At 47.5% G+C, this 24,362-nt stretch overlaps 1 protein-coding gene across 1 annotated transcript in view; it reads left to right on the top strand.

Moving 5' to 3' along the window:
• The window catches only part of LOC139530664 (EARP-interacting protein homolog), a 94,559-nt gene that overhangs the window by 14,988 nt on the left and 55,209 nt on the right, over positions 1-24,362 (top strand). The gene's annotated exons all lie outside the window — the stretch shown is intronic.

Here is a 24,362-nt window from a genome sequence, read left to right as displayed (position 1 = left end):
TTCTTCTCTCACTCACACACTCCCGTTGCATCTAGTCCCTTTCTTCTCTCACTCACACACTCCCGTTGCATCTAGTCCCTTTCTTCTCTCACTCACACACTCCCGTTGCATCTAGTCCCTTTCTTCTCTCACTCACACACTCCCGTTGCATCTAGTCCCTTTCTTCTCTCACTCACACACTCCCGTTGCATCTAGTCCCTTTCTTCTCTCACTCACACACTCCCGTTGCATCTAGTCCCTTTCTTCTCTCACTCACACACTCCCGTTGCATCTAGTCCCTTTCTTCTCTCACTCACACACTCCCGTTGCATCTAGTCCCTTTCTTCTCTCACTCACACACTCCCGTTGCATCTAGTCCCTTTCTTCTCTCACTCACACACTCCCGTTGCATCTAGTCCCTTTCTTCTCTCACTCACACACTCCCGTTGCATCTAGTCCCTTTCTTCTCTCACTCACACACTCCCGTTGCATCTAGTCCCTTTCTTCTCTCACTCACACACTCCCGTTGCATCTAGTCCCTTTCTTCTCTCACTCACACACTCCCGTTGCATCTAGTCCCTTTCTTCTCTCACTCACACACTCCCGTTGCATCTAGTCCCTTTCTTCTTTCACTCACACACTCCCGTTGCATCTAGTCCCTTTCTTCTCTCACTCACACACTCCCGTTGCATTTTGTCCCTTTCTTTTCTCACTCACACACTCCCGTTGCATCTAGTCCCTTTCTTCTCTCACTCACACACTCCCGTTGCATCTAGTCCCTTTCTTCTCTCACTCACACACTCCCGTTGCATCTAGTCCCTTTCTTCTCTCACTCACACACTCCCGTTGCATCTAGTCCCTTTCTTCTCTCACTCACACACTCCCGTTGCATCTAGTCCCTTTCTTCTCTCACTCACACACTCCCGTTGCATCTAGTCCCTTTCTTCTCTCACTCACACACTCACACACTCCCGTTGTATCTAGTCCCTTTCTTCTCTCACTCACACTCTCCCGTTGCATCTAGTCCCTTTCTTCTCTCACTCACACACTCCCGTTGCATCTAGTCCCTTTCTTCTCTCACTCACACACTCACACACTCCCGTTGTATCTAGTCCCTTTCTTCTCTCACTAACACACTCCCGTTGCATCTAGTCCCTTTCTTCTCTCACTAACACACTCACACACTCCCGTTGCATCTAGTCCCTTTCTTCTCTCACTAACACACTCACACACTCCCGTTGCGTCTAGTCCCTTTCTTCTCTCACTCACACACTCCCGTTGCGTCTAGTCCCTTTCTTCTCTCACTCACACACTCCCGTTGCGTCTAGTCCCTTTCTTCTCTCACTCACACACTCCCGTTGCGTCTAGTCCCTTTCTTCTCTCACTCACACACTCCCGTTGCGTCTAGTCCCTTTCTTCTCTCACTCACACACTCCCGTTGCATCTAGTCCCTTTCTTCTCTCACTCACACACTCCCGTTGCATCTAGTCCCTTTCTTCTCTCACTCACACACTCCCGTTGCATCTAGTCCCTTTCTTCTCTCACTCACACACTCCCGTTGCATCTAGTCCCTTTCTTCTCTCACTCACACTCTCCCGTTGCATCTAGTCCCTTTCTTCTCTCACTCACACACCCCCGTTGCATCTAGTCCCTTTCTTCTCTCACTCACACACTCCCGTTGCATCTAGTCCCTTTCTTCTCTCACTCACACACTCCCGTTGCATCTAGTCCCTTTCTTCTCTCACTCACACACTCCCGTTGCATCTAGTCCCTTTCTTCTCTCACTCACACACTCCCGTTGCATCTAGTCCCTTTCTTCTCTCACTCACACACTCCCGTTGCATCTAGTCCCTTTCTTCTCTCACTCACACACTCCCGTTGCATCTAGTCCCTTTCTTCTCTCACTCACACACTCCCGTTGCATCTAGTCCCTTTCTTCTCTCACTCACACACTCCCGTTGCATCTAGTCCCTTTCTTCTCTCACTCACACACTCCCGTTGCATCTAGTCCCTTTCTTCTCTCACTCACACACTCCCGTTGCATCTAGTCCCTTTCTTCTCTCACTCACACACTCCCGTTGCATCTAGTCCCTTTCTTCTCTCACTCACACACTCCCGTTGCATCTAGTCCCTTTCTTCTCTCACTCACACACTCCCGTTGCATCTAGTCCCTTTCTTCTCTCACTCACACACTCACACACTCCCGTTGTATCTAGTCCCTTTCTTCTCTCACTCACACTCTCCCGTTGCATCTAGTCCCTTTCTTCTCTCACTCACACACTCCCGTTGCATCTAGTCCCTTTCTTCTCTCACTCACACACTCACACACTCCCGTTGTATCTAGTCCCTTTCTTCTCTCACTAACACACTCCCGTTGCATCTAGTCCCTTTCTTCTCTCACTAACACACTCACACACTCCCGTTGCATCTAGTCCCTTTCTTCTCTCACTAACACACTCACACACTCCCGTTGCGTCTAGTCCCTTTCTTCTCTCACTCACACACTCCCGTTGCGTCTAGTCCCTTTCTTCTCTCACTCACACACTCCCGTTGCGTCTAGTCCCTTTCTTCTCTCACTCACACACTCCCGTTGCGTCTAGTCCCTTTCTTCTCTCACTCACACACTCCCGTTGCGTCTAGTCCCTTTCTTCTCTCACTCACACACTCCCGTTGCATCTAGTCCCTTTCTTCTCTCACTCACACACTCCCGTTGCATCTAGTCCCTTTCTTCTCTCACTCACACACTCCCGTTGCATCTAGTCCCTTTCTTCTCTCACTCACACACTCCCGTTGCATCTAGTCCCTTTCTTCTCTCACTCACACTCTCCCGTTGCATCTAGTCCCTTTCTTCTCTCACTCACACACCCCCGTTGCATCTAGTCCCTTTCTTCTCTCACTCACACACTCCCGTTGCATCTAGTCCCTTTCTTCTCTCACTCACACACTCCCGTTGCATCTAGTCCCTTTCTTCTCTCACTCACACACTCCCGTTGCATCTAGTCCCTTTCTTCTCTCACTCACACACTCCCGTTGCATCTAGTCCCTTTCTTCTCTCACTCACACACTCCCGTTGCATCTAGTCCCTTTCTTCTCTCACTCACACACTCCCGTTGCATCTAGTCCCTTTCTTCTCTCACTCACACACTCCCGTTGCATCTAGTCCCTTTCTTCTCTCACTCACACACTCCCGTTGCATCTAGTCCCTTTCTTCTCTCACTCACACACTCCCGTTGCATCTAGTCCCTTTCTTCTCTCACTCACACACTCCCGTTGCATCTAGTCCCTTTCTTCTCTCACTCACACACTCCCGTTGCATCTAGTCCCTTTCTTCTCTCACTCACACACTCCCGTTGCATCTAGTCCCTTTCTTCTCTCACTCACACACTCCCGTTGCATCTAGTCCCTTTCTTCTCTCACTCACACACTCCCGTTGCATCTAGTCCCTTTCTTCTCTCACTCACACACTCCCGTTGCATCTAGTCCCTTTCTTCTCTCACTCACACACTCCCGTTGCATCTAGTCCCTTTCTTCTCTCACTCACACACTCCCGTTGCATCTAGTCCCTTTCTTCTCTCACTCACACACTCCCGTTGCGTCTAGTCCCTTTCTTCTCTCACTAACACACTCACACACTCCCGTTGCGTCTAGTCCCTTTCTTCCCTCACTCACACACTCCCGTTGCATCTAGTCCCTTTCTTCTCTCACTCACACACTCCCGTTGCATCTAGTCCCTTTCTTCTCTCACTCACACTCTCCCGTTGCATCTAGTCCCTTTCTTCTCTCACTCACACACCCCCGTTGCATCTAGTCCCTTTCTTCTCTCACTCACACACCCCCGTTGCATCTAGTCCCTTTCTTCTCTCACTCACACACCCCCGTTGCATCTAGTCCCTTTCTTCTCTCACTCACACACCCCCGTTGCATCTAGTCCCTTTCTTCTCTCACTCACACACTCCCGTTGCATCTAGTCCCTTTCTTCTCTCACTCACACACTCCCGTTGCATCTAGTCCCTTTCTTCTCTCACTCACACACTCCCGTTGCATCTAGTCCCTTTCTTCTCTCACTCACACACTCCCGTTGCATCTAGTCCCTTTCTTCTCTCACTCACACACTCCCGTTGCATCTAGTCCCTTTCTTCTCTCACTCACACACTCCCGTTGCATCTAGTCCCTTTCTTCTCTCACTCACACACTCCCGTTGCATCTAGTCCCTTTCTTCTCTCACTCACACACTCCCGTTGCATCTAGTCCCTTTCTTCTCTCACTCACACACTCCCGTTGCATCTAGTCCCTTTCTTCTCTCACTCACACACTCCCGTTGCATCTAGTCCCTTTCTTCTCTCACTCACACACTCCCGTTGCATCTAGTCCCTTTCTTCTCTCACTCACACACTCCCGTTGCATCTAGTCCCTTTCTTCTCTCACTCACACACTCCCGTCGTATCTAGTCCCTTTCTTCTCTCACTCACACTCTCCCGTTGTATCTAGTCCCTTTCTTCTCTCACTCACACTCTCCCGTTGTATCTAGTCCCTTTCCTCTCTCACTAACACACTCACACACTCCCGTTGTATCTAGTCCCTTTCTTCTCTCACTCACACACTCCCGTTGCATCTAGTCCCTTTCTTCTGTCACTCACACACTCCCGTCGTATCTAGTCCCTTTCTTCTCTCACTCACACTCTCCCGTTGTATCTAGTCCCTTTCTTCTCTCACTCACACTCTCCCGTTGCATCTAGTCCCTTTCTTCTCTCACTCACACACTCCCGTTGTATCTAGTCCCTTTCTTCTCTCACTCACTCACTCACTCACACTCTCCCGTTGCATCTAGTCCCTTTCTTCTCTCACTCACACACTCCCGTTGTATCTAGTCCCTTTCTTCTCTCACTCACACACTCCCGTTGTATCTAGTCCCTTTCTTCTCTCACTAACACACTCACACACACCCGTTGTATCTAGTCCCTTTCTTCTCTCACTCACACACTCCCGTTGTATCTAGTCCCTTTCTTCTCTCACTAACACACTCACACTCTCCCGTTGTATCTAGTCCCTTTCTTCTCTCACTCGCACTCTCCCGTTGCATCTAGTCCCTTTCTTCTCTCACTAACACACTCACACTCTCCCGTTGTATCTAGTCCCTTTCTTCTCTCACTCACACTCTCCCGTTGCGTCTAGTCCTTTTCTTCTCTCTCTCACTCACACACTCACACTCCCGTTGTATCTAGTCCCTTTCTTCTCTCACTCACTCACTCACACTCTCCCGTTGCATCTGGTCCCTTTCTTCTCTCACTCACACTCTCCCGTTGCATCTAGTCCCTTTCTTCTCTCACTAACACACTCACACACTCCCGTTGTATCGTCCCTTTCTTCTCTCACTAACACACTCACACTCTCCCGTTGTATCTAGTCCCTTTCTTATCTCACTAACACACTCACACACACCCGTTGTATCTAGTCCCTTTCTTCTCTCACTCACACACTCCCGTTGTATCTAGTCCCTTTCTTCTCTCACTAACACACTCACACTCTCCCGTTGTATCTAGTCCCTTTCTTCTCTCACTCGCACTCTCCCGTTGCATCTAGTCCCTTTCTTCTCTCACTAACACACTCACACTCTCCCGTTGTATCTAGTCCCTTTCTTCTCTCACTCGCACTCTCCCGTTGCATCTAGTCCCTTTCTTCTCTCACTAACACACTCACACTCTCCCGTTGTATCTAGTCCCTTTCTTCTCTCACTCACACACTCCCGTTGTATCTAGTCCCTTTCTTCTCTCACTAACACACTCACACACACCCGTTGTATCTAGTCCCTTTCTTCTCTCACTCACACACTCCCGTTGTATCTAGTCCCTTTCTTCTCTCACTAACACACTCACACTCTCCCGTTGTATCTAGTCCCTTTCTTCTCTCACTCGCACTCTCCCGGTGCATCTAGTCCCTTTCTTCTCTCACTAACACACTCACACTCTCCCGTTGTATCTAGTCCCTTTCTTCTCTCACTCACACTCTCCCGTTGCGTCTAGTCCTTTTCTTCTCTCTCACTCACACACTCACACTCCCGTTGTATCTAGTCCCTTTCTTCTCTCACTCACTCACTCACACTCTCCCGTTGCATCTAGTCCCTTTCTTCTCTCACTCACACTCTCCCGTTGCATCTAGTCCCTTTCTTCTCTCACTAACACACTCACACACTCCCGTTGTATCGTCCCTTTCTTCTCTCACTAACACACTCACACTCTCCCGTTGTATCTAGTCCCTTTCTTATCTCACTAACACACTCCCGTTGCATCTAGTCCCTTTCTTCTCTCACTCACACTCTCCCGTTGCATCTAGTCCCTTTCTTCTCTCACTAACACACTCACACACTCCCGTTGTATCTAGTCCCTTTCTTCTCTCACTCACACTCTCCCGTTGCATCTAGTCCCTTTCTTCTCTCACTCACACACTCACACTCCCGTTGTATCTAGTCCCTTTCTTCTCTCACTCACACACTCCCGTTGTATCTAGTCCCTTTCTTCTCTCACTAACACACTCACACACACCCGTTGTATCTAGTCCCTTTCTTCTCTCACTCACACACTCCCGTTGTATCTAGTCCCTTTCTTCTCTCACTAACACACTCACACTCCCGTTGTATCTAGTCCCTTTCTTCTCTCACTCGCACTCTCCCGTTGCATCTAGTCCCTTTCTTCTCTCACTAACACACTCACACTCTCCCGTTGTATCTAGTCCCTTTCTTCTCTCACTCACACTCTCCCGTTGCGTCTAGTCCTTTTCTTCTCTCTCTCACTCACACACTCACACTCCCGTTGTATCTAGTCCCTTTCTTCTCTCACTCACTCACTCACTCACACTCTCCCGTTGCATCTAGTCCCTTTCTTCTCTCACTCACACTCTCCCGTTGCATCTAGTCCCTTTCTTCTCTCACTAACACACTCACACACTCCCGTTGTATCGTCCCTTTCTTCTCTCACTAACACACTCACACTCTCCCGTTGTATCTAGTCCCTTTCTTATCTCACTAACACACTCACACACACCCATTGTATCTAGTCCCTTTCTTCTCTCACTCACACACTCCCGTTGTATCTAGTCCCTTTCTTCTCTCACTAACACACTCACACTCTCCCGTTGTATCTAGTCCCTTTCTTCTCTCACTCGCACTCTCCCGTTGCATCTAGTCCCTTTCTTCTCTCACTAACACACTCACACTCTCCCGTTGTATCTAGTCCCTTTCTTCTCTCACTCGCACTCTCCCGTTGCATCTAGTCCCTTTCTTCTCTCACTAACACACTCACACTCTCCCGTTGTATCTAGTCCCTTTCTTCTCTCACTCACACACTCCCGTTGTATCTAGTCCCTTTCTTCTCTCACTAACACACTCACACACACCCGTTGTATCTAGTCCCTTTCTTCTCTCACTCACACACTCCCGTTGTATCTAGTCCCTTTCTTCTCTCACTAACACACTCACACTCTCCCGTTGTATCTAGTCCCTTTCTTCTCTCACTCGCACTCTCCCGTTGCATCTAGTCCCTTTCTTCTCTCACTAACACACTCACACTCTCCCGTTGTATCTAGTCCCTTTCTTCTCTCACTCACACTCTCCCGTTGCGTCTAGTCCTTTTCTTCTCTCTCTCACTCACACACTCACACTCCCGTTGTATCTAGTCCCTTTCTTCTCTCACTCACTCACTCACACTCTCCCGTTGCATCTAGTCCCTTTCTTCTCTCACTCACACTCTCCCGTTGCATCTAGTCCCTTTCTTCTCTCACTAACACACTCACACACTCCCGTTGTATCGTCCCTTTCTTCTCTCACTAACACACTCACACTCTCCCGTTGTATCTAGTCCCTTTCTTATCTCACTAACACACTCCCGTTGCATCTAGTCCCTTTCTTCTCTCACTCACACTCTCCCGTTGTATCTAGTCCCTTTCTTCTCTCACTCCCACTCTCCCGTTGCATCTAGTCCCTTTCTTCTCTCACTAACACACTCACACACTCCCGTTGTATCTAGTCCCTTTCTTCTCTCACTCACACTCTCCCGTTGCATCTAGTCCCTTTCTTCTCTCACTCACACACTCACACTCCCGTTGTATCTAGTCCCTTTCTTCTCTCACTCACACTCTCCCGTTGTATCTAGTCCCTTTCCTCTCTCACTAACACACTCCCGTTGTATCTAGTCCCTTTCCTCTCTCACTAACACACTCACACACTCCCGTTGTATTTAGTCCCTTTCTTCTCTCACTAACACACTCACACTCTCCCGTTGTATCTAGTCCCTTTCTTCTCTCACTCACACTCTCCCGTTGCATCTAGTCCCTTTCTTCTCTCACTCACACTCTCCCGTTGCATCTAGTCCCTTTCTTCTCTCACTCACACACTCCCGTTGTATCTAGTCCCTTTCTTCTCTCACTCACTCACTCACTCACTCACACTCTCCCGTTGCATCTAGTCCCTTTCTTCTCTCACTCACACACTCCCGTTGTATCTAGTCCCTTTCTTCTCTCACTCACACACTCCCGTTGTATCTAGTCCCTTTCTTCTCTCACTCACACACTCCCGTTGTATCTAGTCCCTTTCTTCTCTCACTCACACACTCCCGTTGTATCTAGTCCCTTTCTTCTCTCACTAACACACTCACACACACCCGTTGTATCTAGTCCCTTTCTTCTCTCACTCACACTCTCCCGTTGCGTCTAGTCCTTTTCTTCTCTCACTCACACACTCCCGTTGTATCTAGTCCCTTTCTTCTCTCACTCACACACTCCCGTTGTATCTAGTCCCTTTCTTCTCTCACTAACACACTCACACTCTCCCGTTGTATCTAGTCCCTTTCTTCTCTCACTCACACTCTCCCGTTGCGTCTAGTCCTTTTCTTCTCTCTCTCACTCACACACTCACACTCTCCCGTTGTATCTAGTCCCTTTCTTATCTCACTAACACACTCACACACACCCGTTGTATCTAGTCCCTTTCTTCTCTCACTCACACACTCCCGTTGTATCTAGTCCCTTTCTTCTCTCACTAACACACTCACACTCTCCCGTTGTATCTAGTCCCTTTCTTCTCTCACTCGCACTCTCCCGTTGCATCTAGTCCCTTTCTTCTCTCACTAACACACTCACACTCTCCCGTTGTATCTAGTCCCTTTCTTCTCTCACTCGCACTCTCCCGTTGCATCTAGTCCCTTTCTTCTCTCACTAACACACTCACACTCTCCCGTTGTATCTAGTCCCTTTCTTCTCTCACTCACACACTCCCGTTGTATCTAGTCCCTTTCTTCTCTCACTAACACACTCACACACACCCGTTGTATCTAGTCCCTTTCTTCTCTCACTCACACACTCCCGTTGTATCTAGTCCCTTTCTTCTCTCACTAACACACTCACACTCTCCCGTTGTATCTAGTCCCTTTCTTCTCTCACTCGCACTCTCCCGTTGCATCTAGTCCCTTTCTTCTCTCACTAACACACTCACACTCTCCCGTTGTATCTAGTCCCTTTCTTCTCTCACTCACACTCTCCCGTTGCGTCTAGTCCTTTTCTTCTCTCTCTCACTCACACACTCACACTCCCGTTGTATCTAGTCCCTTTCTTCTCTCACTCACTCACTCACACTCTCCCGTTGCATCTAGTCCCTTTCTTCTCTCACTCACACTCTCCCGTTGCATCTAGTCCCTTTCTTCTCTCATTAACACACTCACACACTCCCGTTGTATCGTCCCTTTCTTCTCTCACTAACACACTCACACTCTCCCGTTGTATCTAGTCCCTTTCTTATCTCACTAACACACTCCCGTTGCATCTAGTCCCTTTCTTCTCTCACTCACACTCTCCCGTTGTATCTAGTCCCTTTCTTCTCTCACTCCCACTCTCCCGTTGCATGTAGTCCCTTTCTTCTCTCACTAACACACTCACACACTCCCGTTGTATCTAGTCCCTTTCTTCTCTCACTCACACTCTCCCGTTGCATCTAGTCCCTTTCTTCTCTCACTCACACACTCACACTCCCGTTGTATCTAGTCCCTTTCTTCTCTCACTCACACACTCACACACTCCCGTTGTATCTAGTCCCTTTCTTCTCTCACTAACACACTCACACACTCCCGTTGTATCTAGTCCTTTTCTTCTCTCACTCACACACTCCCGTTGTATCTAGTCCCTTTCTTCTCTCACTCACACACTCCCGTTTTATCTAGTCCCTTTCTTCTCTCACTAACACACTCACACACTCCCGTTGTATCTAGTCCCTTTCTTCTCTCACTCACACACTCCCGTTGTATCTAGTCCCTTTTCATCTCTCACTAACACACTCACACACACCCGTTGTATCTAGTCCCTTTCTTCTCTCACTCACACACTCCCGTTGTATCTAGTCCCTTTCTTCTCTCACTAACACACTCACACTCTCCCGTTGTATCTAGTCCCTTTCTTCTCTCACTAACACACTCACACTCTCCCGTTGTATCTAGTCCCTTTCTTCTCTCACTCGCACTCTCCCGTTGCATCTAGTCCCTTTCTTCTCTCACTAACACACTCACACTCTCCCGTTGTATCTAGTCCCTTTCTTCTCTCACTCACACTCTCCCGTTGCGTCTAGTCCTTTTCTTCTCTCTCTCACTCACACACTCACACTCCCGTTGTATCTAGTCCCTTTCTTCTCTCACTCACTCACTCACTCACACTCTCCCGTTGCATCTAGTCCCTTTCTTCTCTCACTCACACTCTCCCGTTGCATCTAGTCCCTTTCTTCTCTCACTAACACACTCACACACTCCCGTTGTATCGTCCCTTTCTTCTCTCACTAACACACTCACACTCTCCCGTTGTATCTAGTCCCTTTCTTCTCTCACTCGCACTCTCCCGTTGCATCTAGTCCCTTTCTTCTCTCACTAACACACTCACACTCTCCCGTTGTATCTAGTCCCTTTCTTCTCTCACTCACACTCTCCCGTTGCGTCTAGTCCTTTTCTTCTCTCTCTCACTCACACACTCACACTCCCGTTGTATCTAGTCCCTTTCTTCTCTCACTCACACACTCCCGTTGCATCTAGTCCCTTCCTTCTCTCACTCACACTCTCCCGTTGCATCTAGTCTCTTTCTTCTCTCACTAACACACTCACACACTCCCGTTGTATCGTCCCTTTCTTCTCTCACTAACACACTCACACTCTCCCGTTGTATCTAGTCCCTTTCTTCTCACACTCTCCCGTTGCGTCTAGTCCTTTTCTTCTCTCTCTCACTCACACACTCACACTCCCGTTGTATCTAGTCCCTTTCTTCTCTCACTCACACACTCCCGTTGCATCTAGTCCCTTCCTTCTCTCACTCACACTCTCCCGTTGCATCTAGTCTCTTTCTTCTCTCACTAACACACTCACACACTCCCGTTGTATCGTCCCTTTCTTCTCTCACTAACACACTCACACTCTCCCGTTGTATCTAGTCCCTTTCTTATCTCACTAACACACTCCCGTTGCATCTAGTCCCTTTCTTCTCTCACTCACACTCTCCCGTTGTATCTAGTCCCTTTCTTCTCTCACTCCCACTCTCCCGTTGTATCTAGTCCCTTTCTTCTCTCACTCACACTCTCCCGTTGCATCTAGTCCCTTTCTTCTCTCACTCACACACTCACACACTCCCGTTGTATCTAGTCCCTTTCTTCTCTCACTAACACACTCACACACTCCCGTTGTATCTAGTCCTTTTCTTCTCTCACTCACACTCTCCCGTTGCATCTAGTCCCTTTCTTCTCTCACTCACACACTCACACTCTCCCGTTGTATCTAGTCCCTTTCTTCTCTCACTAACACACTCCCGTTGTATCTAGTCCCTTTCTTCTCTCACTAACACACTCACACACTCCCGTTGCATCTAGTCCCTTTCTTCTCTCACTAACACACTCACACACTCCCGTTGTATCTAGTCCCTTTCTTCTCTCACTCACACACTCCCGTTGTATCTAGTCCCTTCTCTCACTAACACACTCACACTCTCCCGTTGTATCTAGTCCCTTTCTTCTCTCACTCACTCACTCACACTCTCCCGTTGCATCTAGTCCCTTTCTTCTCTCACTCACACTCTCCCGTTGCATCTAGTCCCTTTCTTCTCTCACTAACACACTCACACACTCCCGTTGTATCGTCCCTTTCTTCTCTCACTAACACACTCACACTCTCCCGTTGCATCTAGTCCCTTTCTTCTCTCACTAACACACTCACACACTCCCGTTGTATCTAGTCCCTTTCTTCTCTCACTCACACTCTCCCGTTGCATCTAGTCCCTTTCTTCTCTCACTCACACACTCACACTCCCGTTGTATCTAGTCCCTTTCTTCTCTCACTCACACACTCACACACTCCCGTTGTATCTAGTCCCTTTCTTCTCTCACTAACACACTCACACACTCCCGTTGTATCTAGTCCTTTTCTTCTCTCACTCACACACTCCCGTTGTATCTAGTCCCTTTCTTCTCTCACTCACACACTCCCGTTGTATCTAGTCCCTTTCTTCTCTCACTAACACACTCACACACTCCCGTTGTATCTAGTCCCTTTCTTCTCTCACTCACACACTCCTGTTGTATCTAGTCCCTTTTTCATCTCTCACTAACACACTCACACACACCCGTTGTATCTAGTCCCTTTCTTCTCTCACTCACACACTCCCGTTGTATCTAGTCCCTTTCTTCTCTCACTAACACACTCACACTCTCCCGTTGTATCTAGTCCCTTTCTTCTCTCACTCGCACTCTCCCGTTGCATCTAGTCCCTTTCTTCTCTCACTAACACACTCACACTCTCCCGTTGTATCTAGTCCCTTTCTTCTCTCACTCACACTCTCCCGTTGCGTCTAGTCCTTTTCTTCTCTCTCTCACTCACACACTCACACTCCCGTTGTATCTAGTCCCTTTCTTCTCTCACTCACACACTCCCGTTGCATCTAGTCCCTTTCTTCTCTCACTCACACTCTCCCGTTGCATCTAGTCCCTTTCTTCTCTCACTAACACACTCACACACTCCCGTTGTATCGTCCCTTTCTTCTCTCACTAACACACTCACACTCTCCCGTTGTATCTAGTCCCTTTCTTATCTCACTAACACACTCCCGTTGCATCTAGTCCCTTTCTTCTCTCACTCACACTCTCCCGTTGTATCTAGTCCCTTTCTTCTCTCACTCCCACTCTCCCGTTGTATCTAGTCCCTTTCTTCTCTCACTCACACTCTCCCGTTGCATCTAGTCCCTTTCTTCTCTCTCTCACTCACACACTCACACTCCCGTTGTATCTAGTCCCTTTCTTCTCTCACTCACACACTCACACACTCCCGTTGTATCTAGTCCCTTTCTTCTCTCACTAACACACTCACACACTCCCGTTGTATCTAGTCCTTTTCTTCTCTCACTCACACACTCCCGTTGTATCTAGTCCCTTTCTTCTCTGACTAACACACTCACACTCTCCCGTTGTATCTAGTCCCTTTCTTCTCTCACTAACACACTCCCGTTGTATCTAGTCCCTTTCTTCTCTCACTAACACACTCACACACTCCCGTTGCATCTAGTCCCTTTCTTCTCTCACTAACACACTCACACACTCCCGTTGTATCTAGTCCCTTTCTTCTCTCACTCACACACTCCCGTTGTATCTAGTCCCTTCTCTCACTAACACACTCACACTCTCCCGTTGTATCTAGTCCCTTCTCTCACTAACACACTCACACTCTCCCGTTGTATCTAGTCCCTTTCTTCTCTCACTAACACACTCACACACTCCCGTTGTATCTAGTCCCTTTCTTCTCTCACTAACACACTCACACTCTCCCGTTGTATCTAGTCCCTTTCTTCTCTCACTAACACACTCACATACTCCAGTTGCATCTAGTCCCTTTCTTCTCTCACTCACACACTCCCGTTGTATCTAGTCCCTTTCTTCTCTCACGAACACACTCACACACTCCAGTTGCATCTAGTCCCTTTCTTCTCTCACTCACACACTCCCGTTGTATCTAGTCCCTTTCTTCTCTCACTCACACACTCCCGTTGTATCTAGTCCCTTTCTTCTCTCACGAACACACTCACACACTCCCGTTGTATCTAGTCCCTTTCTTCTCTCACTCACACACTCCCGTTGTATCTAGTCCCTTTCTTCTCTCACTAACACACTCACACACTCCCGTTGTATCTAGTCCCTTTCTTCTCTCACTCACACACTCCCGTTGTATCTAGTCCCTTTCTCTCTTCCTGCCCCTCTCTCTCTCCTTTTCTTTCTCTCCATCTGTCTGACTCTCTATCTCTCCTTCTTGTCTTTCTCTCTGTTCGTCTGCCTCTCTCTCTATCTCTTGTTCTCCTTTTCTTTCTCTCCATCTGTCTGACTCTCTCTCTCTCTCTCCTTCTTGTCTTTCTCTCTGTTCGTCTGCCTTTCTATCTCTCCTTCTCCTTGTCTTTCTCTCCGTCTGTCTGCCTCTCTCTCTATCTCTCCTTATCCTCCTCTTTCTCTCCGTCTGTCTGCCTCTCTCTCTATCTCTCCTTCTCCTTGTCTTTCTCTCCGTCTGTCTGCCTCTCTCTCTCTCTCCTTCTCCTTGTCTTTCTCTTCGTCTGTCTGCCTCTCTCTCTCTCTCTCCTTCTCCTTGTCTTTCTCTCTGTTCGTCTGCCTTTCTATCTCTCCTTCTCCTTGTCTTTCTCTCCGTTTGTCTGCCTCTCTCTTATCTCTCCTTCTCTTTTTCTTTCTCTTCGTCTGTCTGCCTTTCTATCTCTCTCTCTCTTATTTTTTCAGTCTTTTTTCCTGTCTTTATGTCACTAGTCTCTCTCACAACTAGGGGCCAGAGTTTTTGCTAGTGAAGTCATGTGTTCAGGAAAAACTAAGGGCCCCATAAGGTATAGCTACTGAATTTGGTCTTGACCTGAAAGGATGTTATTTAAGGTAGCCATCTAGGCAAGACAGTAAGAACCCTGTTAGCCAGCCATGTCCACCCCTGTCCATGGCCTAGATAGGACACACACACACATGACATACAAGGCCAGACTCCACACCATGCTCCCAACAATTTCACGCTAGCAATTATGCTAAAGTAACATGTCACATTTCCCTCACACTCCTTCTGCCAACAGTTGCCACGAGGCAATTAAAAATCTAAAGGAACACGAATATTTGGACGAGAGAGAGAAGAAAAAAAATGTAATTAAATTTCTGAGTTCATTAGATGAACGCCTTTGGCCTTGGTGACAATCTGAATCACCTCTGGATGTACTGCCGTTTTGAAGAGAGAGACAGGGAGAGAGGCATTGAAAACAAGGCTGTGATACACGATATGTCAGTGTGCAGTTCAAAAGAGAAATGTAATTGCCATTACATCCAATCTAATGGTGCAGCCCCAGTCAAAGAGAAGCGCAGTGGAGGAGTGAAGATCATATGCCCCCATTTTACCTACTATGTCACTGCTGCTGCTGAGGCAAATTCATTTCTATCCACTATCTGATCTGAGAAGATAGGCTGTCTCTTGTGAAGGTGGTGTGGTTGGGGTGTGAACGTGGCATAGGGTGCAGTGGTAGACAGTGATGAAAGAGTGAGAGACTGCGAGAACAGGGAGGTGTGGAGGCCAGGGTAGGCCTCTAGGGGCAGCAGACACCAGAGGGAGAGAGGGCCACAATCTCTCTGTCTCTCTTTCTTATTCTCTCTTTCTCCCTCTCTCTCTTTCTCCCTCACTCTCTCTCTTTCCATCTCTCGCTCTGTCTCTGTCTCTCTTGTCAGCTGGGCTCTACATGCTTCAGCTCACACGATGACAGCTCCCGTTAGAGCACAGAGACCAGACCACCCCACTGTAGACAGACACATGCATGTCACACACAAAATGTATATTTATGAATATTATTTCTGTCACTTGACTAGCTCCTGCTCTAACAACTCACTATTATACAAGAGATAATCAACAAGGGGCTATGCGTTCTCTGGAAAATAATGTATGACGTGGAAGGTTCTACGACGCACTAGCCCCGAGTTGATTATCCCACTTATACCAGGGCTATAATTAAGCATTAAAGCATGGAGTGTGGTATATGGCCAATGTACCACAGCTAAGGGCTGTTCTTAAGCACGACGCAACACGGAGTGCCTGGATACAGCCATTAGCTGTGGTATATTGGCCATATAACACAAACCCCTGAGGTTCCCTATTGCTATTACCAACGTAATTAGAACACTGAAAATACATGTTTGGTCATACCTGTGGTACACGGTCTTATATACCACGGCTTTCAGCCAATCAGCATTCAGGGCTCGAACCACCTGGTTTATAATTTAACATATTTCTGGTCGAAATGTGTTTAACATCCATTTTAAATCGATTATACCTTCCGGTAACCTGCCTCACCCAATGTGATACGGGACCGCTATTTTTTTTGGACCTTATAGCCAGAACCACCTAGCCATCAGAAGCTAGCCATCAGTAGCTAACCAACTAATTAGCTACAAGCTATTTAGTCATTGTTAGCCACTGCTAGCGGCCTTTACCTTCTGCACAGATACCAGACCTTTTTTTGCCTGGATAATACTTGCCAGCCTACCAGTATCGGACTGTTTCTTCACTACAACGCCGGATTCCTGCCATAAACCCTGGACCATTACTCCTGATCTTCACAGCTAGCTAGCTGCCACCGAGTGACCCAGTACCGAAGCTAGCCCTGAGCCAGGCCAGGCCCACCTCCCGGCCTACTCAGTTGTTCACCCGGACTCCACCCAAACACGGCTAGAATCCACTACTCCACCGGATCCTTGCCGTAAGCTCTGGACCTTGGCACCGGATCACCGGTGCTACCGAGTGGCTATAGTCGCTAACGCCCCTACCCCAAAGCTAGCACCAGTTAGCCGTGAGCCAGGCGCATCTCCCGGCTAGCAAACTAAATTACTACAACTATAATACCTCTTTCGCCATCTGGCTTGGATCCTTTGTCGACACAGCGCCCCGCCGCACCACCACAACTAGTCTGCCGACGAATACACCATTCGCTGTGCCTTCAACCGGCCTCTGTTGGACGTCGGAGCAGACGCTTCTACTAGCCCCGGCCAGCTAACTTTAAACGCTGTGTCGTCCGCGTGCTAGTGTAGCAGCGACTACTCCGCGGCTTCCCTGTTCCATCTATTGCTGTCCCCTGGACCCTATAATCACTTGGCTACATAGCTGATGCCTGCTGGACTGTCCATTAATCATGGTACTCCATTCTGTTTATTTTTGTTTATCTGTCGGCCCCAGCCGCGAACTCAGGCTCTGTGTGTAGTTAACTGACCCTCTCTGCACATTCATTGCCATTTTACCTGTTGTTGTTGTCTTAGCTGATTAGCTGTTGTTGTCTTACCCGTTGTTGTCTTAGCTAGCTCTCCCAATCAACACCTGCGATTGCTTTATGCCTAGCTTTATGCCTCTCTCAAATGCAGTAGCGTGCCGTGGGCCTGGCGCCTGGGCCTTCAGTGAGGTCCTACACAGTCCCACCCGAATTAATCCACCTGTTATTACCATCATTTAGATGCCATGGCTCTAGACACTATACATTTAGACAGAAACGCAGTATAACCAGGCGTTGCGTCACCTTGAAATTGACATTTTTTTCAGAGAATTGCAGGGGAAGAGTACAATACAGTACAGTTCAACTAATAGGCAAGAACATAGTCGAGTGCAACAGAGTTATATTAATATTCTTCTTCTATCCATTTCTGGTCCACAAACTTTGAGCTTTAAGTCCCCCAAAAAATAAATACAGTGTGTTCACTAAACAGCGCATTGTCGCACCCAAAGCAGTTTCACCGTGATGATAAAGACACATAACTATTCACTGAAAATAAAAGAAAACAAATAATTTGCAACATAGGCTATTTGCCATTTTATTTTGTTAATATATAGGCTATTTAATATTAACGAAATAAAATGCGAAACATACATACACATTTAATAAAAAATAACATGCATTGTATGCCTACTCACCAAAGACTGATTATTAGACAGTTGCGTGCGCTTAGGGGATCGTGAGAAAAATGCTGCAAGGCCATTGAGGTTGGCAAAGAAGACCTTGCATTCTTTAAGCTTTGAGGCTCCTTGAGTCAGTACTAAATTTAGTCGATGTGCATAGCAGTGAATGAATAAGGCCATCGGTGCCCTCTCCTTAACTTTAGCCTGCACCCCATTGAGTCCAGATGCCATGACTGCTGCGCCATCAAAACACTGTGCCACAACTTTATCCAGACTACATTCATTTTCCTCCAAGAAACGGAAAATAAGAGCGGCAATGTCATCAGCTCGCTTGCCGCTTGTCACATCTTCAAACCGGATAAATCGCTCCTTGACTCCCGTGTCCGTTACATAACGCAGGACGAGTGAGAGCTGTAGCTCCACTCTGGTGTCCCCAAACGTTTTCAAAAGCACCATTGCTTGTAAGTGCCCAGCCGTACTTTGGTGTCTCGTTGCTGCCTTGGTTAGACAACTCAAGTTTGCAAAGCCAGTGTGGCTCCAAACACCAAATCGATCACTTGCAAATAATAGGCATTCCCAGCAGTACAGTTTGCAGTGCTTCTCGGAGCCTGTGAGCCATTGACAGCGCTCATAGTTGAAACTTTGAAAGTGGCGAACGAACGAACCCCTTTCCCGCCTGTGACAGGCTTTGTGGCGTCGGGCGACCTCTCCTTACAATGTCTAACTTTTCTTGAAAAGTTCGTCTTGAGAATGGCGTTATAATTATATCCTCGACCAAATCGATATCTTCTCCTCCTTCCGCCATTGTGGGTTCAAAAAACAGTTTAGGTAGTACGCGAATTAATTCGTTTATCAAATTCAGTTTCCTAGATCTGCATAGACCTGCCCATAGGACCTGCCTCTCAATATTGGTAATCCAATCAAAAGACGTGGACGCCCTACGCCTGCTAGCTGGCTCCTGTGTAACACTGGAGCCAGCCAGCAGGCGTACAATAGCCAACTCTAAAGCTGATTGGTTGACACAAAATTTTAATTTCCATTCACTTTAAGCTACAAGCGCCTGCACTGTTGATTCTGAAGGCCTAAGAGCAGATTTTAGACCCCTGGCAACACATGATGGCTGAATATGATTGGATAAAAGATCTAACATAAAGACCAGCCCTCCAAATCTCAACCTGGGGCTGGAAGCAGTGCAACCAAGAGGAAAGCTATGAAATGAAGAGTATAACTCTTACTCTGGGGAATAATTTAATACATATTTGTGGGAAAATATATTTAAAAAAAAAATTATATTCTGATGATGTTTAGGCCAGCAGAGAAGGCCTTGCAGGCCCTGACGGCCCACCACTGCTCAAATGTCAATATGCCTTGTATACTGTTGTTTAGGTTAGTTATCATTGTTTTAGTTTACAATGGAGCCCCTAGTTCCACTCATCATACCTCTGATACCTCCTTTGTCCCACCTCCCACACATGCGGTGACCTCACCCATTATAACCATTATGTCCAGAGATGCAACCTCTCTTATCATCACTCAGTGCCTGGGCTTACCTCCGCTGTACCCGCACCCCACCATATCCCTGTCTGCACTTTATGCCCTGAATTTATTCTGCCATGCCCAGAAATCTGCTCCTTTTATTCTTTGTCCCCAACGCTCTAGACGACCAGTTTTGATAGCCTTTAGCCGTACCCTCATCCTACTCCTCGTCTGTTCCTCGGGTGATGTGGAGGTAAACCCAGGCCCTGCGTGTCCCCAGGCACCCTCATTTGTTGACTTCTATGATCGAAAAAGCCTTGGTTTCATGCATGTTAACATCAAAAGCTTCCTCCCTAAGTTTGTTTTACTCACTGCTTTAGCACACTCCGCCAACCCTGATGTCCTTGCCGTGTCTGAATCCTGGCTTAGGAAGGCCACCAAAAATTCTGAGATTTCCATACCCAACTACAACATTTTCCGTCAAGATGGAACTGCCAAAGGGGGAGGAGTTGCAATCTACTGCAGAGATAGTCTGCAAAGTTCTGTCATACTTTCCAGGTCTATGCCCAAACAGTTAGAACTTCTAATTTTAAAAATTAATCTCTCCAGAAATAAGTCTCTCACTGTTGCCGACTGTTATCAACCCCCCTCCGCTCCCAGCTGTGCCCTGGACACCATATGTGAATTGATCGCCCCCCATCTAGCTTCAGAGTTCGTTCTGTAAGGTGACCTAAACTGGGATATGCTTAACACCCCGGCAGTCCTACAATCTAAGCTAGATGCCCTCAATCTCACACAAATCATCAAGGAACCCACCAGGTACAACCCTAAATCCATAAACATGGGCACCCTCATAGACATTATCCTGACCAACTTGCCCTCCAAATACACCTCTGCTGTTTTCAAACAGGATCTCAGCGATCACTGCCTCATTGCCTGTATCCGCTATGGGTCCGCGGTCAAACGACCACCCCTCATCACTGTCAAATCAAAATCAAATCAAATGTATTTATATAGCCCTTCTTACATCAGCTGATTTCTCAAAGTGCTGTACAGAAACCCAGCCTAAAACTCCAAACAGCAAGCAATGCAAGTGTAGAAGCACGGTGGTTAGGAAAAACTCCCTAGAAAGGCCAAAACCTAGGAAGAAACCTAGAGAGGAACCAGGCTATGAGGGGTGGCCAGTTCTCTTCCGGCTGTGCCGGGTGGAGATTATAACAGAACATGGCCAAGATGTTCAAATGTTCATAAATGACCAGCATGGTCAAATAATAATAATAATAATAATAATAACAGTAGTTGTCAAGGGTGCAACAAGTCAGAACCTCAGGAGTAAATGTCAGTTGGCTTTTCATAGCCGATCATTGAGAGTATCTCTACCGCTCCTGCTGTCTCTAGAGAGTTGAAAACAGCAGGTCTGGGACAGGTAGCACGTCTGGTGAACAGGTCAGGGTTCCATAGCCGCAGGCAGAACAGTTGAAACTGGAGCAGCAGCACGGCCAGGTGGACTGGGGACAGCAAGGAGTCATCATGCCAGGTAGTCCTGAGGCATGGTCCTAGGGCTCAGGTCCTCCGAGAGAGAGAGAGAAAGAAAGAAAGAAAGAAAGAGAGAATTAGAGAGAGCATACTTAAATTCACACAGGACACCAGATAAGACAGGAGAAGTACTCCAGATATAACAGACTGACTCTAGCCCCCCGACACATAAACTACTGCAGCATATATACTGGTGGCTGAGACAGGAGGGGTCAGGAGACACTGTGGCCCCATCCGATGATACCCCCGGTCAGGGCCAAACAGGCAGGATATAGCCCCACCCACTTTGCCAAAGCACAGCCCCCACACCACTAGAGGGATATCTTCAACCACCAACTTACTATCCTGAGACAAGGCCGAGTATAGCCCACAAAGATCTCCGCCACAGCACAACCCAAGGGGGGGGCGCCAACCCAACCCAAACAGGAAGATCACGTCAGCGACTCAACCCACTCAAGTGACGCACCCCTCCCAGGGACGGCATGGAAGAGCACCAGTAAGCCAGTGACTCAGCCCCTGTAATAGGGTTAGAGGCCAGTGGAGAGAGGGGAACCAGCCAGGCAGAGAAAGCAAGGGCGGTTCGTTGCTCCAGAGCCTTTCCGTTCACCTTCACACTCCTGGGCCAGACTACACTCAATCATATGACCTACTGAAGAGATGAGTCTTCAGTAAAGACTTAAAGGTTGAGACCGCTCCCTAAAACACTTCTGCAAGCAGGCCTTTCTAATCCACCTGGCCCGGATATCATGGAAGGATATTAACCTCATCCCGTCAGTCGAGGATGCCTGGTCGTTCTTTAAAAGTAATTTCCTCACCATCTTAGATAAGCATGCCCCTTTCAAAAAATGCAGAACTAAGAACAGATATAGCCCGTGGTTCACTCCAGACCTAACTGCCCTTGACCAGCACAAAAACATCCTGTGGCGGACTGCAATAGCATCGAATAGTCCCCGCGATATGCAACTGTTCAGGGAAGTCAGGAACCAATACACGCAGTCAGTCAGGAAAGCAATGGCTAGCTTTTTCAAGCAGAAATTTGCATCCTGTAGCTCTAACTAAAGTTTTGGGACACTGTAAAGTCCATGGAGAACAAGAGCATCTCCTCCCAGCTGCCCACTGCACTGAGGCTAGGTAACATGGTCACCACCGATAAATCCATGATAATCGAAAGTTTCAATAAGCATTTCTCTACGGCTGGCCATGCCTCGTATCGTCCGAGATCCCTAAAGATTGGAAAGCTGCTGCGGTCATCCCCCTCTTCAAAGGGGGTGACACTCTAGACCCAAACTGCTATAGACCTATATCTATCCTGCCCTGCCTCTCTAAAGTCTTCGAAAGCCAAGTTAATAAACAGATCACTGACCATTTTGAATCCCACCGTACCTTCTCCGCTGTGCAATCCGGTTTCCGAGCCGGTCACATGTGCACCTCAGCCACCCTCAAGGTACTAAATGATATCATAACCGCCATCGATAAAAGACAGTACTGTGCAGCCGTCTTCATAGACCTGGCCAAGGCTTTCGACTTTGTCAATCACCGTATTCTTATCGGCAGACTCAACAGCCTTGGTTTCTCTAATGACTGCTTCGCCTGGTTCACCAACTACTTCTCAGATAGAGTTCAGTGTGTCAAATCGGAGGGCCTGTTGTCCGGACCTCTGGCAGTCTCTATGGGGGTACCACAGGGTTCAATTCTTGGGCCGACTCTTTTCTCTGTATATATCAATGATGTCGCTCTTGCTGCGGGTGATTCCCTGATCCACCTCTACGCAGACGACACCATTCTGTATACTTCTGGCCCTTCCTTGGTCACTGTGCTAACTAACCTCCAAACGAGCTTCAATGCCATACAACACTTCTTCCGTGGCCTCCAACTGCTCTTAAACGCTAGTAAAACCAAATGCATGCTTTTCAACCGTTCGCTGCCCACCCCCGCCCGCCCGACTAGCATCACCACCCTGGACGGTTCTGACCTAGAATAAGTGGACAACTATAAATACCTAGGTGTCTGGCTAGACTGTAAACTCTCCTTCCAGACTCATATTAAACATCTCCAATCCAAAATCAAATCTAGACTCGGCTTTCTATTTCGCAACAAAGCCTTCTTCACTCACGCCGCCAAACTTACCCTAGTAAAACTGACTATCCTACCGATCCTCGACTTCGGCGATGTCATCTACAAAATAGCTTCCAATACTCTACTCAGCAAACTGGATGCAGTCTATCACAGCGCCATCCGTTTTGTTACCAAATCACCTTATACCACTGCGACCTGTATGCTCTATTCAGCTGGCCCTCGCTACATATTCGTCGCCAGACCTTACTGGCTCCAGGTCATCTACAAGTCTATGCTAGGTAAAGCTCCGCCTTATCTCACCTCACTGGTCACGATAACAACAACCACCCGTAGCACACGTTCCAGCAGGTATATCTCACTGCTCATCCCCAAAGCCAACACCTAATTTGCCTTTCCTTCCAGTTCTCTGCTGCCAGTGACTGGAACGAATTGCAAAAATCGCTGAAGCTGGGGACTTATATTTCCCTCACCAACTTTAAACATCAGCTATCTGAGCAGCTAACCGATCGCTGCAGCTGTACATAGTCCATCTGTAAATAGCCCACCCAATCTACCTACCTCATCCCCATACTGTTTTTATTTACTTTTCTGCTCTTTTGCACACCAGTATCTCTACTTGCACATCATCATCTGCTCATTGATCACTCCAGTGTTAATCTGCTAAAATTGTAATTCTTCGCTACTATGGCCTATTTATTGCCTACCTCCTCATGCCTTTTGCACACACTGTATATCGATTTTTTTCTTTTCTACTGTGTTATTGACTTGTTTATTGTGTTATTGGCTTGTTTATTCCATGTTATTCCATGTGTAACTCTGTGTTGTCGCAGTTGTAAATGAGAACTTGTTCTCAACTAGCCTAGCTGGTTAAATAAAGGTAAAAAATAAAAGTAGCTAGCAATTATTATTTTTATTTTTTATTTTTTTCCCTTTTCTCCCCAATTTCGTGGTATCAAATTGTCCCATCGCTGCAACTCCCGTACGGACTCGGGAGAGGCGACGGTCGAGAGCTGTGCGTCCTCCGAAACACAACCCAGACTCGAAGCAGGGTCTCTGCTAAGACCACTGCGCCACTCGGGAGGCAGCTAGCAAGTTTACTTGATAACCAAACACAGACTTTCTAGTTTAGCTCACAGCTTAGCTAACCAAACCATCAGCTTGCTATTGCCGATAATGCTTTCAATTCAACTTTTGCTTTCAAAAGCAGCTCAAGCATAGAACATGTAAGAATGAATTTCATAGCCATTGAATTATAACTTGCATTATAAGGAAATAATTTACACTCTACAATGCCATACAAGCCAATCAGAAACGAGTATTCAACAATGCCATGCC

Source organism: Salvelinus alpinus, chromosome 9 (genome assembly GCF_045679555.1).
Source record: "Salvelinus alpinus chromosome 9, SLU_Salpinus.1, whole genome shotgun sequence".
Lineage (NCBI taxonomy): Eukaryota > Metazoa > Chordata > Actinopteri > Salmoniformes > Salmonidae > Salvelinus > Salvelinus alpinus.
Note: the sequence above shows the minus strand (reverse complement) of the source record. Positions and strands in the feature narration are given on the sequence as shown.